Source organism: Mirounga angustirostris, unplaced genomic scaffold (assembly GCF_029215605.1).
Source record: "Mirounga angustirostris isolate CCGP_5_RB_7025 unplaced genomic scaffold, mMirAng1.0.hap1 SCAF_15, whole genome shotgun sequence".
Taxonomy (NCBI): Eukaryota; Metazoa; Chordata; class Mammalia; order Carnivora; family Phocidae; genus Mirounga; species Mirounga angustirostris.
Window position 1 is genome coordinate 29,043,953 of NW_026991723.1, and position 13,209 is coordinate 29,057,161.

Genomic DNA, 13,209 nt, shown 5'->3' on the forward strand with positions numbered 1-13,209 from the left:
TACTGTGCCAAGTGCTAGAACACCCAACCCGAGTTCATTTTAGGATGACTGTTTTTAGGGGAGCCTAGGTGGCTCAGTCCATTAGACGTCAGGTCATGATTTTGGGATCATGAGATCGAGCCCCGTGTCGGGCCCCTCTGCCCCTCCCCCTGCTCTTGCACATGCTCTTTCTCTCTCCCAAATAAATAAATAAATAAATAAATAAATAAGATCTTTAGAATGGCTGTTTTCAGAATACCAGTGTAACTTCTGAAGAGATTTCAGTTAGAAACAGTGGAGTTGGAGCATACCTTACATGGTTGGAGGGAAGGTGCCTGCAGCTTCAGTCAGCAGACACAGCTAAGAGTAGCCCCACTGCCGTGTGCTGTTCATCTCTGAGGCCGTTCTCTACCCCGGGGTCATGGAGGCCAGAGGTTAGCACATTCGAGGTGTCACCCTCATGCGTCCTCATTTCACCTCTTCTTTTGATACCTGTGTTCCTCTTGCTGGTGCTGGTCTCTCCCCCAACCTGTTGAGTCAAGTGCCTCATGCCTCCCAGTGCCCAGCACGTCTCTTCGTTCTCATCTCTTATCCACCCCCCTCACCCCACATGGTGACTCCTACCCTCCTGCAGAATCTACTTGTCCAATTTCCCTCTCCTTCCACTCAGTCATGTTCCTCCACCCAGCCTTTCTATCGTAGGTGACGTGTTAAACTAGTAGAATTGATGGGCTTACGTGTGTGTGGTCGTCTCTCCATTGGTCAGCGATTCTTCATGTTGAGAGGCTTACTGAAGGTACAGAGTCCATAACTCAAAGTTTCCCCGTCTTTGAAAATGAAATACTAGGTTAATTATATGACACTCTAATTAATAATACAGTAAGTTTACTTAATAAGCCTCTCCCCAAAAAGATCACGTTGGAAATATTTGACATTTAGAAATAGGAGCTTTATGTGATTCAGCAAATCACAGTGATGTTTTTTGTGTTTATTTTGTGCCATTTCAGAAATGGGAATCGAGTATGAATTACATAATGATTCTACATATGGACATAGTAAAAATCATATTGTATAGTCAGAAGTTAAATGCCCAAAATTCTATGCGTCATCCATTAAATTTGGTATATTCTACATAGAAATTTATAATCCTCATTTGCTTAACCAAATTGTGATTATAAGATGTTGTATGTTCTCTTGGGGTGCCTGGGTGGCTCAGTCGTTAAGCATCTGCCTTCGGCTCGGGTCATGGTCCCAGGGTCCTGGGATCGAGCCTCACATCGGGCTCCCTGCTCGGCGGGAAGCCTGCTTCTCCCTCTCCCACTCCCCCTGCTTGTGTTCCCTCTCTCTCTGTGTCTCTCTCTGTCAAATAAATAAATAAAATCTAAAAAAAAAAAAAAAAAAAAAAGATGTATGTTCTCTTCTCCTGTTTTGCTGTCACTATGTTAGTGCAGTTCTACTGAAAATGAGAGAATTGCTTTCTAAATGACCTGTTGATGACATGTTCCTGCTTTGTCTTCTGAGATTTTGTTCTGAGTCCTGAAATTCATGTTGTTTTGTTCTTAGGATACGTTCATGAAAACCTGGGTTTTCAGTTATATTTGAAACTTAATCATACTTTTATTTATTGCTCAAAGCCAAGATGTAAGTAGTGATTACTTCACCTTTATTCTTACTATCCTTCTGAATAAGAGTTTAGACTGGTATCTTCATAAAGTGGATCCCTTAATAAAGGAAAATAGGTCTAGACACCCACTAAATCATTCTTTTTCACCCCCGTTTTCTCCTTCCTTGCAATAAAGGTCGATTTGATAGAATAGCATCAGTATACGAAAGGACAAAACTGGTAAATACAAATCGAGTTCTCTTACAGATCACAGAGATGAGAGAATTTGAGACCATGCTCCTTATAAGTTGAATGATAAATGGGGCAGAAATGGCATGAAGGCTGAGGGTGAAACCATTTAAAAGTAAAGATGAGCTAGTATTGAAACTCTGCATGGGTATTAATAATTTTCCCCTTAATCCACGCACTGTGGCCTATGAGGCCTCCTTTGGCTCATCCGTTCTTATGTGGGCTAAAGAAACTTGTTTGGAAGATGTAAATATCCTCATGTTTTTTTAATGGAGAAAGGTTGGAACAATTATGCTTTCAATTCTGATCAGCTAACAGTCCTTGATTTGACATGAGCTACACTGAGAGAAAGCACATACTGTTTCGGTGATGTAATATGGCTCTCTAGAAAGAGAAGCTTGACAAGCAGGCCTTGCTGTGATTCTGGCTAATGGCTGGATTGGACTGGTTGATATGTTTCTGGTTTCATTATGAACCTGGGAGAGAAGTAGGAAGACATCCTATACACCTAGCATTTCACTTAATAATTTGGAAGAAAAACATTTCTAACAGTAAATCACACATCATTTTTTTCCCAAGACTGGACATTAATTGTTGGCATATTTGAAAAATCTGCCCCAATTATGCATCCTGTGGGAGCTGTCAGTAACCAGAGCTAACAGTTTGAGTCATGTTGAGGACCAGTATGAACATCTTGAAGATCTAAGCGGTAGTAACTCTCTAAGGAATTTCCTTTGTACTGGTGCTTTGCTGTTTTTTAAAATTAATCCCTTTGACACCAGATTCATATAATATTTTTTTAAAGAAATTGCTACGTAGCATAGCTTGTCTGTCAGTAAGAGCAGGCACTGCCCCTTCATCATTCATTCGCTCAGACTCCCCTCCTACCACATGCTTTCAGATGCTTCATCCAGAAAATGAACATGAGAGATTGCAGACCCCAGGGAGGGAGAAGCTCCTGTGACATTGGTCACAGTGAGTGTTCTTGAGTACAAAGGATTGTACAAATATTCATGTCTTAAATCTCCCCAGATTTTTGCTGTCTAGTAATTGAGATGTCTTTAAGAATTCCTGCTGTGCTTAAGAGTTCCTTTATGAGGATGTACCTGTGATTCTATGCGAGCACATTTCCTTTAAGCCTAAAAGCTTCTCTAAGCTTGAAGGCAGTTGGAATCTTCCAGTGAGCTTGCTTGGTTTTTCAAGATCTTAACACTGGTTTCTCAGAAGGACATTTTAATTTAGTTATTTGAAAGTCTGAAAATACATCTTTTGATTTTATTATTTGAAGTTGTAATTCATGAAGATGGAATTTATCTGGTAGGCCCTATTGCTTTCAGTCCTCACCTATGGCAAAAAAAATCCTAAGTTTTAAATAAATTTCTAAGAGTGGCAACCCATGAAATGACAGCAATCATAGTGGAGGGTGGGGGAATGTCCTTCATCCCTCATAAATACATTTAATCTTTTTGTAAAAAGCTTTCCTTGCTCCCTAATTATCTTAAATACATTATTGGCCACGCACACCAAAAAAAGGTGTGGTGTTGTATGCCTTTCAGCAGATATCAGAATGGTGAGGATTTTTTTGTTTTTGTTAGTTTGTTTCAGATGTCACCAGGCATGACATAACTGAGATAGGGAGGAAAGCTGTCCCATGAACTCCGTGTCTGACCTGGAGACACAGGGCTTGAAGTCAGCTGGGGGGTGGGGGTGGGGGGTTGTGGCTCTGAGGGCCCTTTGATCTCCTTCTTCCGGCCTGGCCTCAAGCTTGCCTTAGCAGTCCGAGCCCTGAGTGTCATCTCTTGCCAGTTCAACTGTGAGGGGATCAGATGCTCACTGCAATTTGGCAGGTCATGCATTCTGAATGTGCCACTTGCAGAAAGTGGCAGCATCTATTTAGCTTTGCATTCAAAGCTGGTATGCTGCTGTGCAGTTTGAACATCACAGATGTGTGCGGTATCTGTAGCCTGATTGTGGGCATGAACATCGTAGAGCACCCATAGACGCGTTCAGAGTGTTTCACCGACATGACCTCAGAACGGTGTTGGTAGTTTGGTTATGAAGTTTCAGAAATAATGTACTTTTTCATCCACCTTTTAGCCTTTATTGTGACTTAAAAAAAAAAGAAAGGATTTTCCTTTATCAGTCTCTAACCATTTTATCTTAGGAATTCTTTCTGAAGTCATCCTTTGTTTATTTTACCAGAAAGCGGATTAGAGTTCATTGATAGAAATGATAGGCTGTACAAATAACTATGGAAGATATTTTTGTCCTTGGCATCTAAAAGTCATCAGAAGCATTGCTACATTCGGTTGTAAAGGGTGTGCAGGGTTTCATTGTTTGAGATTATGGTATAAAAAACAGCATCTTGGGCACCAAAGCTCAATGAATTCAGGTGTTCCACAGAAATTTAACTTGCATTTTTTCCCTGCGGTATTCACATTTCTTCTCCACCCTTCAGTTTTTGGAGTAAATAAGGCATCATCTTTGTTCTGGGCACAGTGCCTCTAGGAGATTGCTGAAGGACTGGGACAGAGCATTTTAAGATGGTAAAGGGTCCAGTTTGCTAAACTGAAAAGGCAAGCCCGCAAGCGCTGTTCTTTTCTCTTCAGCTGCTCTCTGTAAGCCTTCAGACACACTTGGAGAAGGAAGTGCTTAGTCCTGAGAGCTGTGGCAACACTATACTTGATTTATCTGCATAGTGTAGCCCATTACCTGGCAGAACAAAGTCATAAATTCCTAACGGTTATCTGGCTTCCCGTGGTGATTTATAGTGATCCTGACCAGTGTTCTGACTGAGCCCCCCACGTACAAAATGTGACCCAAGAGTGTGGTGACATGGTGGGGAGTGTTGGCACCTAAGATGTGTACGAAATACATGCAGTTCTCTAGGTGAAAGTTGCTCAGTGTGGGGAATGCTTTCAGTGTGAGAAACCTACCTACCTTCCTTCCTTCCTTCCTTCCATCCATCCATCCATCCATCCATCCATCCATCTAACTTAGGCCTGTATCTCTCTCAAATGTAAAACGTCATACATATGTGCAGTCCTGACACAGGAGAAGGGACCTCCTTCTAAGTTTCCTAAAGAATTAAGTGCATTTAATCAGGGTGAACAAAACGCTGATTTCTCTCATTATACCAAACGTAATGGTATAACTAAACCAAACTCCCTGGAAAACTAGATACCATCAACCTTGAATGACAGGGATATATAGTAATGAGCCCAGCCCGGAGTGTGCTTGGGAGAACATGCTGTTTCCAGCAGCTGCAATTTAGCATCCATCAGGCTGTGAATTCTTCTGTGCTTTGGTTTCTAGGCAACTTGCACAAATTTTAAATCTGAATATAAACATATACACACACTTCCTCTCTCTCCTCCCCAATCAAAAAAACTCTAAATAAAATGATAGAAAGCCTAATGACATAACCCCTGCTTGCCACAACTCTTGGTAACTACAGCAAACAAATCCAGGCCACTACCTGGCTATTTAGAGATTCTGGTGGTTAAATCTAGGAAATGAGGACTTCTTTTGTTGCAAAATGATTAATCCTTTTTTTTAAAAAAAAAAATTTTATTTATTTATTTGAGAGAGAGAGAGAAACAGCGTGAGAGGGGAGAGGGTCAGAGGGAGAAGCAGGCTCCCTGCCGAGCTGGGAGCCCGATGTGGGGCTCGATCCCAGGACTCCGGGATCATGACCTGAGCTGAAGGCAGTCGCTTAACCAACTGAGCGACCCAGGCGCCCTGCAAAATGATTAATATTTCTACAGTACAAACAAGTTGTGGGTATTTTTCCTCCAAGGTAACCTGCAAGAGAAAGGATCTTCTCATGGAAATGGTTTCTCTTGTTAAGGGAGATTTCTTTTCCTGTATTTTTAATTAGTCCTGCATTCAGATTGTTAGAAGTCGTGGATCTCCTTACTGATAGCAGCAGGTTCTGTCCGTGAAGGGGTACTGGATGGTGTCTTGAATACTGGCTTATTTCCTCTTTTCCTGTAGCGGCTCTCAGGACTCATAGACTCCTGTTTGGATGGGTCAGTGCTTCCACTGCCACCAGGAGGGAGATGATAGAGCAGCCCCAGAGTCAGTGTGGCTTACTGTTGCTATTGGGGATTTGGACTTGAAGATAACCGTGGGGAGGTTATGGATGAGGCGGGTTTAATAAGGTTGCCAGAAAATTTGGCATTCTAAGTGATCTTGTTAGACCAAGCACTGTTTAGATTCATGGGGGGAACTACCAGCTCTAGGTTTGAAAGCAGGGTTATTGTGGATCCACTGGACAGACAGAAGTCGAATGGGACACCTGCAGGAATTTGTGCAGTGCCTTTCAGTATTTCCTAGTGTAGTGGCAGGGGGTGCTGGGAGGGGGTCAGCCAGCGGCTTCTTTATGCCTTTGGGAGTCTGCATCTTGAGAAGTGTGAATCAGTTGGGAAAGGTCCAAGTAAAGGTAATGTTAGAGGTTAAAAAGTAAAGTCTCTGAGCAAATTTTTAAAAAACTGGATTTGTTCTGTCTAGTAGCAGCGACGTGCGTTTGGGACTTTGGGGATGAGCTGACAGCGAGGTTCTAACCTTTGTGCCCCTAGGCAAACAAGTCACGGAGTGCCTCTCAACTTAAAATTGTTCTCTAATGAGGAAGCGAGACATCCTGCCATCTTTAGATTTTTTCCTGAATTCAGAGGAGCTGTTCACAAGATACTCTATTTTCACAGCACACAACGAAGGGACTTAAATTGCACTGGTGGGGTTAAGAATCGTATTTTTGCAAATAACAAATCAGTATTTTGTGCTACCAATAGCAACAGTTAATAAATTCATATATTTTTACATGGCTATGTCTTCAGTGCTAATTATCTGTGGCTTTGCTAAAAGCTGGGTCACATTTCAAGTAAGTCCTATCCTACAATCAACACACATTTTACTTTAAGAATACTTCTCCTAAAGGCTTTGAGGGCAGGCTATACAACAGAAACAACTTAGGAGTTTACTAATTTGTTTACCTGCTATGGACATCGTGTTTGTCTGTTGTCATTCATTCATTTTTCATGTTACTACTTTTTAAAAATCTTTACAATAGTCACTGGTGTTATTTACCATCAAGTAGAATGATTTGTAACAGCAGACTAAATAAGATTGCTGATGTTATTTTTTTTCTCAGAGTTTGTGAAAACAGTTTTCAGGATGTTAAATTTTTATAGTTATTGTATGATTGATATATTTCCTTTTCCCACAGAACTAAGGCATGTGAAGGATGCTATTTTAATTTAATTCAATTCTGGGAATACAATAAGAATAGCATTAGGGAAATGTAGGAGGGACTGGAAGAGGCCTTGTTAGTCCTCCTCATACAGAAGCAGCGGCAGGTGGAGGATGGTTTCTCCTGAGTCCCAGAGGACCACAGGAGGGGAGAGGAGCACGGGGTCAGGCAACTTGGAGGCCACAGCTTCACCAGTGGGCTCTGCTTCCCCAAGCCCTTCCCACAGGCTTGTGCCTGCAGTGATAGGAATTTTTTTTCCCGTGCTTTGTAAAATTTAATGCCCAGCCTCTTTTTTGGGTTTTTTTTTTTTCCCCCTTTAGAATTACATTGCTATCAGGAATGGTTTTCTGAGAACTAGAGATGAAGGAGGGCTGTATTTCACGGTGTGCAAGTCAGCTAATAAAAATGGATGGTCAGGGTGCCTGGGTGACTCAGTCGGTTAAGCGTCCGACTCTTGATTTCGGCTCAGGTCATGATCTCAGGGTCCTGGGATTGAGCCCTGCGTGGGGCTCCGCACTCAGCATTGCGTCTGCTTGAGATTCTCTCTCTCTCTGCCTCTGCCCCTCCCCCTGCTTGCGTGTGCACACACGTGCTCTCTCTCTTTCTCTAAAATAAATAAAAATAAAATCTTAAAAAAAAAGGATGGTCGAATACAAAGCAAGTTTAGTTTCCAGACTTAGACCATTGTACAGCAACATGATAAGTACTTTTTTCTAAAGGAAAAATGTCACAACCCTGGGCCCAGGTGTGTTTCATCTTGGGTTGCTTCCCACTGCCTGAGGCTCCTCCACTTTTTCCAGGGCTTCTCCAGAATCTGTCTCCATCCTTGGGATTAAAGAGAAGAACATAGAACTCTCCTTCACTTATTTCTGACCAGGTGCTCCAAGAGACATCTTCTGGTGAGGCCACATTCCTGTTCCCTCATTCCCTTCCGGCTGCGTGTTCCTGGAGGTGAGGCCATTTGTGACAGAATCACTTCCACCTCAGCCTTCCTCTCTTGTGGGGGGCAGGGTCTTCATTTGGATATGACCCTCGCACCTCTCATGCCGGTTCAGCTCCACAGACAGTAATACCACAGGAGAGCCAAAGATATAAAAAACACTGATCCAAGTGAGGTACACTTGGAAGAAATTGCTTTTTTTAATATAGGGCATGACAGAGAATTGCCCTTCCTCCCTCAGTGAAGAGTTTGCCTGGAAAGATACGGCTGGTTAATTGTTTCTCTTTGGAAAATATAATAGCGTGGACTTTGGAAAACATCAAAATCAGGCGGTTCCATGATAAAGGCTGTGCATGATGAAAAAAAGCAATGGCACTGATCTTGTGGACATGTGGATTGCTCCAACCTCTTACCCATTCCTTTTACCACTTAGATGTTTTGTCTGGCTTCTCCATCCACAAGGCCCTGTGCTCTTCAGGAACTTGGCCAGGTTTAGCACAACCGAGTGAAACATATGGGGGCAAAGGAAGACCCCTTCCAACAGCAGCAATGTGCCCTTTGAACAGTGGAGGAAATGGCCCCAGGAAAAGATTGATTTGTGTTAGAAAACTAGAAAATGCGGGGAACTATTCAAAAATAAGTTTTTGTGTTTTAAGTCAATTATGTAGTAATATAAAACCTGATATGGCCCAATTGTAATTGCAGTGCTGTGTATCCAGAGTCCTCGGTTGTGTGTGTATGTTTGAGGAGGGGGGTGGCACTTCAAAAAACTACAATAAACTGGGCTGTGATCTCACCATATGTGTTGAATTGAACATAGCTCTTCTGCTTTTAATGAAGACTTTAGCCTTTAGGGGTAAATAAAAAATCACTAAACAGGGATGGCCTGAATATTTTTTACTGGCTGTAATAATTAAAGCCATGAAAAAGGTGGTGGGGTTATGTTACTTATTAACTTGAATCGCTCTTAGATTTGATCAAGACGTGGTTGCCCATGGCATTTTGTTTCATGTTTGTCCTTTGTTTCATTGACATGCTCTGCCCCGGCCTCCGTGGCACTATAAAAGCAGCAAAGCAGTTAGGAACCAGACCTGAAAGGGCTTTTAGACCTCCTATCCAGTTTTCTTCTCAGCTCAGCCTGCCGACCCCAGCAAACTTCTCAGACCCTAGAATCGAGCCTGAAATTCCCTATGAAGCTGTGTGCTTGGGGATGAGGGGAGGGCCCTGGAAGAAATTCTCCCCTCTTAGGAGGAAACAGATCAGAGTGCAGGTGTAACTGAGAGCTTTTAACGGATGTTTTTATTTTCCTCACATGTTGAGCAGCAGTGACGTTGATTATAAGAGGAACTTGGGACCCAGATGTATTAGTATTAGTTTCCTATTGCTGCTGTAACAAATTGCCACAAATTCTGGGACTTAACACAGATTTATTATCTATAGTATCTGGAGATAAGATGTCCAAAATCCGTCTCACTGGGCTAACCTCAAAGTGTCAGCAGGCCTTTGTTCCTTTCTGGAGGCTCTGGGGAGAATCCACATCCTTGCCTGTTCCAGCTTCCATAGGTCCCTGCTTTCCTTGGCTCATGGCCCCTGTGTCCACCTTCAAAACCAGCGAGGCTGGGGCCTGTCCTTCCCATACTGCTGTCTCTCTGGCTCTTCCTTGCCTGCTTTCTTCACTTATAAGGACCTTGTGATTACCTCAGGCTCACTTGGATAATCCAGGATCATCCCATCTCCAAGTCGGCTGATTAACAACCTTAATTCTCCTTTGCCAGGTAACCTAACGTACTCACAGGTTCCAGGGATTAGGACGTGGACATTATCCTGCTTCCCGCACTAGAGAGTGTTGATAATGTAAAGGTTAGTGACTTGGGAGTTCATAGGGTTGGACAATAGACAGATACAGGCTGTGTGGTATTAGAAATGGGTTTTCGGGGCGCCTGGGTGGCTCAGTTGGTTAGGCATCTAACTCTTGATTTCAGCTCAGGTTGCGATCTCAGGGTCCTGGGGCTCTGAGCTCAGCAGGGAGTCTGCTTCAGGATTCTCTCCCTCTGCCCCTTCCCCCGTGCACACATGCTCTCTCTTTTTCTTTTTCTCTCAAATAAATAAATAAATCTTAAAAAAAAAAGTGGGTTTTCATAGCTTCTCACTAAGGTTTCTGATAACTACTGCCTGGAAAAATTACATATGTATGTACATGTACATACATGGTATAACAGTAGAAAAGGTCACCTGTATTTCTAGCTTAAATGGGCTTCCATTTTACTGTAATGTCTAATGTCAACTACTGAATATAAAGAGAAGTTTTAAGTCTGACATACAAATATTTATAATTTTAGTTTGGGGGGAAAATGGCATTTCTCTGTTCAAAAGAATGATCCAGTTATAGTTTTATTGACTTAATAATTGAATCAGTCATTTTTTGTCTTGTGAATTTTTTGTACTTTCATTTGTTATTAACATCTGACTTCATACAAAAACCTCCAATAACACAATACTCTATTTTTAACACTAAACATCCTTTTTGGTACTCACATCTGTAAAATGTTTACATAGTTTCCAGCACTGTGTGCATTTCTTGTGTCTTAAGTGGCTTGACTTTTCTGTGTCCCCTTTCCCCAGCCATCTCTTTTAAGGCTCTGGGCGGTGTGTGCCCATGTCTGCAATGCCATGGCAAAGTCAGCTGAGATCACAAATGTGTGAAGTGCTCTGGGAGAAAAGCACCATCTGCATTTGCATAAAGCAGAGCTACAGTGGTTAAGCTGTCAACAGCTTCCGAGTAGAAAATGTCCCTGAAGTAGATATGACATTTACCTGTAATGGCTTTCTTTGCCTGTGAAATTAATGGTATAAGGCTTAAAAAAAAAAAAGGTGTATTATCTTTGATTTTCTCTTTTAAAGTTGATCCTATTTTAACAAATTTTCATCATTTTAGTTGCTAAAATTAGTGCTAATGGGCACAAGATTGAAACTTTGATCTTGCCACAAGACAGGTGACATTAATTCCAAATTGGCTGTGCTGGGGGCTGGGTGGGGAGGCTGAAAGAAAAGACTGGGCCTTCCAGGAGCTCAGACAGCCGGTGTGTTGTGCACAGCGTCACTGCCAGTTCTGTTGCGCTGCGGTGTGGGACTGCCTGCATGGGGATGGAAGAGAGGATAAAACCCAGAAGGCGCAAAATGTTGCTGGAAGGATTCTTGAAAAGGTAGCCCCTGTAAAGTGATAAGGAGAGTCAGAGGGCATTCCAGGTGGAGGGCCTGGTATTAGCAATCCGTATCAGTTTTGACTTCAAGAATGAGTTTGAATGGCTGAGAGGATTGGAACTGGAACTGAGTGTATTGAATGACACACATTGGAGCTTACAGGTCACTGTGTCAGAGGACGAGCGGAGAGAAGGCCAGAATCAGAGCTGTGAGTAAGCAAAACTCACCTGTCCCGGTGGACGTGGAAAACGTGGCTGTATAATCCAGGTCCGCGCCACCACGCAGGCCTGACGAGGCCCTAGGGCCCTCACAAAGGGAGGAAGGCACTGTCGATCAGGGAGGGTGGGAGAACGGAGAGCTGCTGTGACAACTGGTTGAGATTTGGCAGTTACTTTAGTCGGCTCACCGGTTTCAGTCCGGTTTCAGTCCGCGCTCCACTCCTTGTCAGCACTGTTGGTCTTTGAGGAGCATGCGGGAGGAGGGTGGGCCGTTGTAAATTCATGCCCAGGACCAAAGTCGGTCCCTAGCCCGAAAGGGCGCCAACGGTTTCCTGACACCCTTGAGAGTTGGATCGAGTTTTTTTAGATGAAGAGAACGGAAGTCGCAGTGTTTCTGCCCAAGGTCACTAGGTGAGTAGACCCGGGTTCTAGGTGACTTGCCAGCTGAAGGCCCCCCGTGTGTTCAGAGGAAAGGACGCTGTTTTTAAAGAGAGGCACTCTTATCCCCCGCACCTGGCAAGACCCTGGTCCCGCGCGGTGCGGCGCGGTGCGCAGTCTGCGGTGGCTCTGTTGACACCTGCGTGGCTGGGGGCGGGGCCGGGGCGGGGCCGGGGCGGGGCCAGGACACCGCCTCCTCCGTGGGAGCCCCCGCGGCCCGCCCACCGCCCGCTCCCTCCGCAGGGTGACCCCTGCGCCCCATGCCCCACTCGGACTGCGAGGCCGCCGGGACACTGGCGCGAGCCGACCTTTATCTGGGGCTTGGCGACTGGTGTCGGGTGAGGGTCTGGGCCGGGGAGGAGGAAGCGAGGCCTGTGGGGCCCCAGGGACGACACGATTTGCTTTGGTTGAAACTTCCTTACATTAGGTGTGCTCCAGCCTTTAGATCCAAGCATTTGGGCACACCTGGAATTCCCTAAATCCCTCTTGTTTTTCGTCTCCCTTTTGGGGACTGCCTGCGCCTTCCTGGTGGACGCTGGGTGCTTGGTCCTCCCGGCGGAGGGCTTCTGTGAGTCTTGTGGAGGGATGCCGCGCACTCACGCAGGGTCTTGGCTTCCGAACCGGAGAGCGCCGTTCGCGTCGTTGATTGCTGCACAACAGCTGTAGTCTCCTAAGAGCTAGGTACTTTAATTTTGTTCTTCCACCCGACCCCCGTGCCTTTCATAATCTGTTGTCCTTGTGCTTCTAATTAGGTCATTCTTTGCTTTTCAGAGACAAACGTGCTCCTGGGACAGATGTCAGTGTAGTTCTACCCGCCTTTAGACTTAGGTGAAGCTGGATGAGAGCATGGAGCGAGACGTGTAGATTTAGGGCAGCATCGCCCGGTGGGCCCTGTGGAATTGATAGTGGCGTTTGGGGATTTGCTTTTGAAAAACCTTGGAAAGGTGTCACCGCCCCTGCTTTGAAGAGAGGTGGGGGCGCAGCAGCGCTGGCCAGCAGGGGACTGCGCTCTGCTTGGGAAAAGGGTGCGGAGGGGTCACCCTAGATACGGCTTCTTTCAAAAATAATAATCGTAACAGTAGTTTCATGGGGTAGGGCTATTAATTTGACTTCCAAAAGGGGAAATGGTAATTATAATAACAGCTTGAGCAAATAGTATTGGAATCAACGAGAAACGGAATCTCTTATGTTGAGAACTCGATCTTACATGGAGATACTTTCAGGACAATATGTGGTATTTTAACTCTTGGTCTTTACCTTTCAATTTAAAACAAAATTGCAGGTTTGACCAACAGCTAAATTGACAATGGCTTTTTGCTTTTAAAAGTAA

The 13,209-nt window shown here is 44.2% G+C and overlaps 1 protein-coding gene across 19 annotated transcripts in view; it reads left to right on the top strand.

The window, feature by feature from the left end:
- The window catches only part of AOPEP (aminopeptidase O (putative)), a 354,373-nt gene that overhangs the window by 303,369 nt on the left and 37,795 nt on the right, over positions 1-13,209 (top strand). Inside the window, exons 14-15 of one of the 19 annotated variants that reach the window (XR_010407867.1) lie at positions 7,883-8,033; positions 9,798-9,882. The exons of 15 other annotated variants lie outside the window; for them this stretch is intronic. The gene's annotated coding sequence lies outside the window, so the exon portion shown is untranslated. The remainder of the gene's footprint in view (positions 1-7,882; positions 8,034-9,797; positions 9,883-13,209) is intronic. 3 more of the 19 variants (XR_010407866.1, XR_010407871.1, XR_010407868.1) reach the window with 3 other exon arrangements.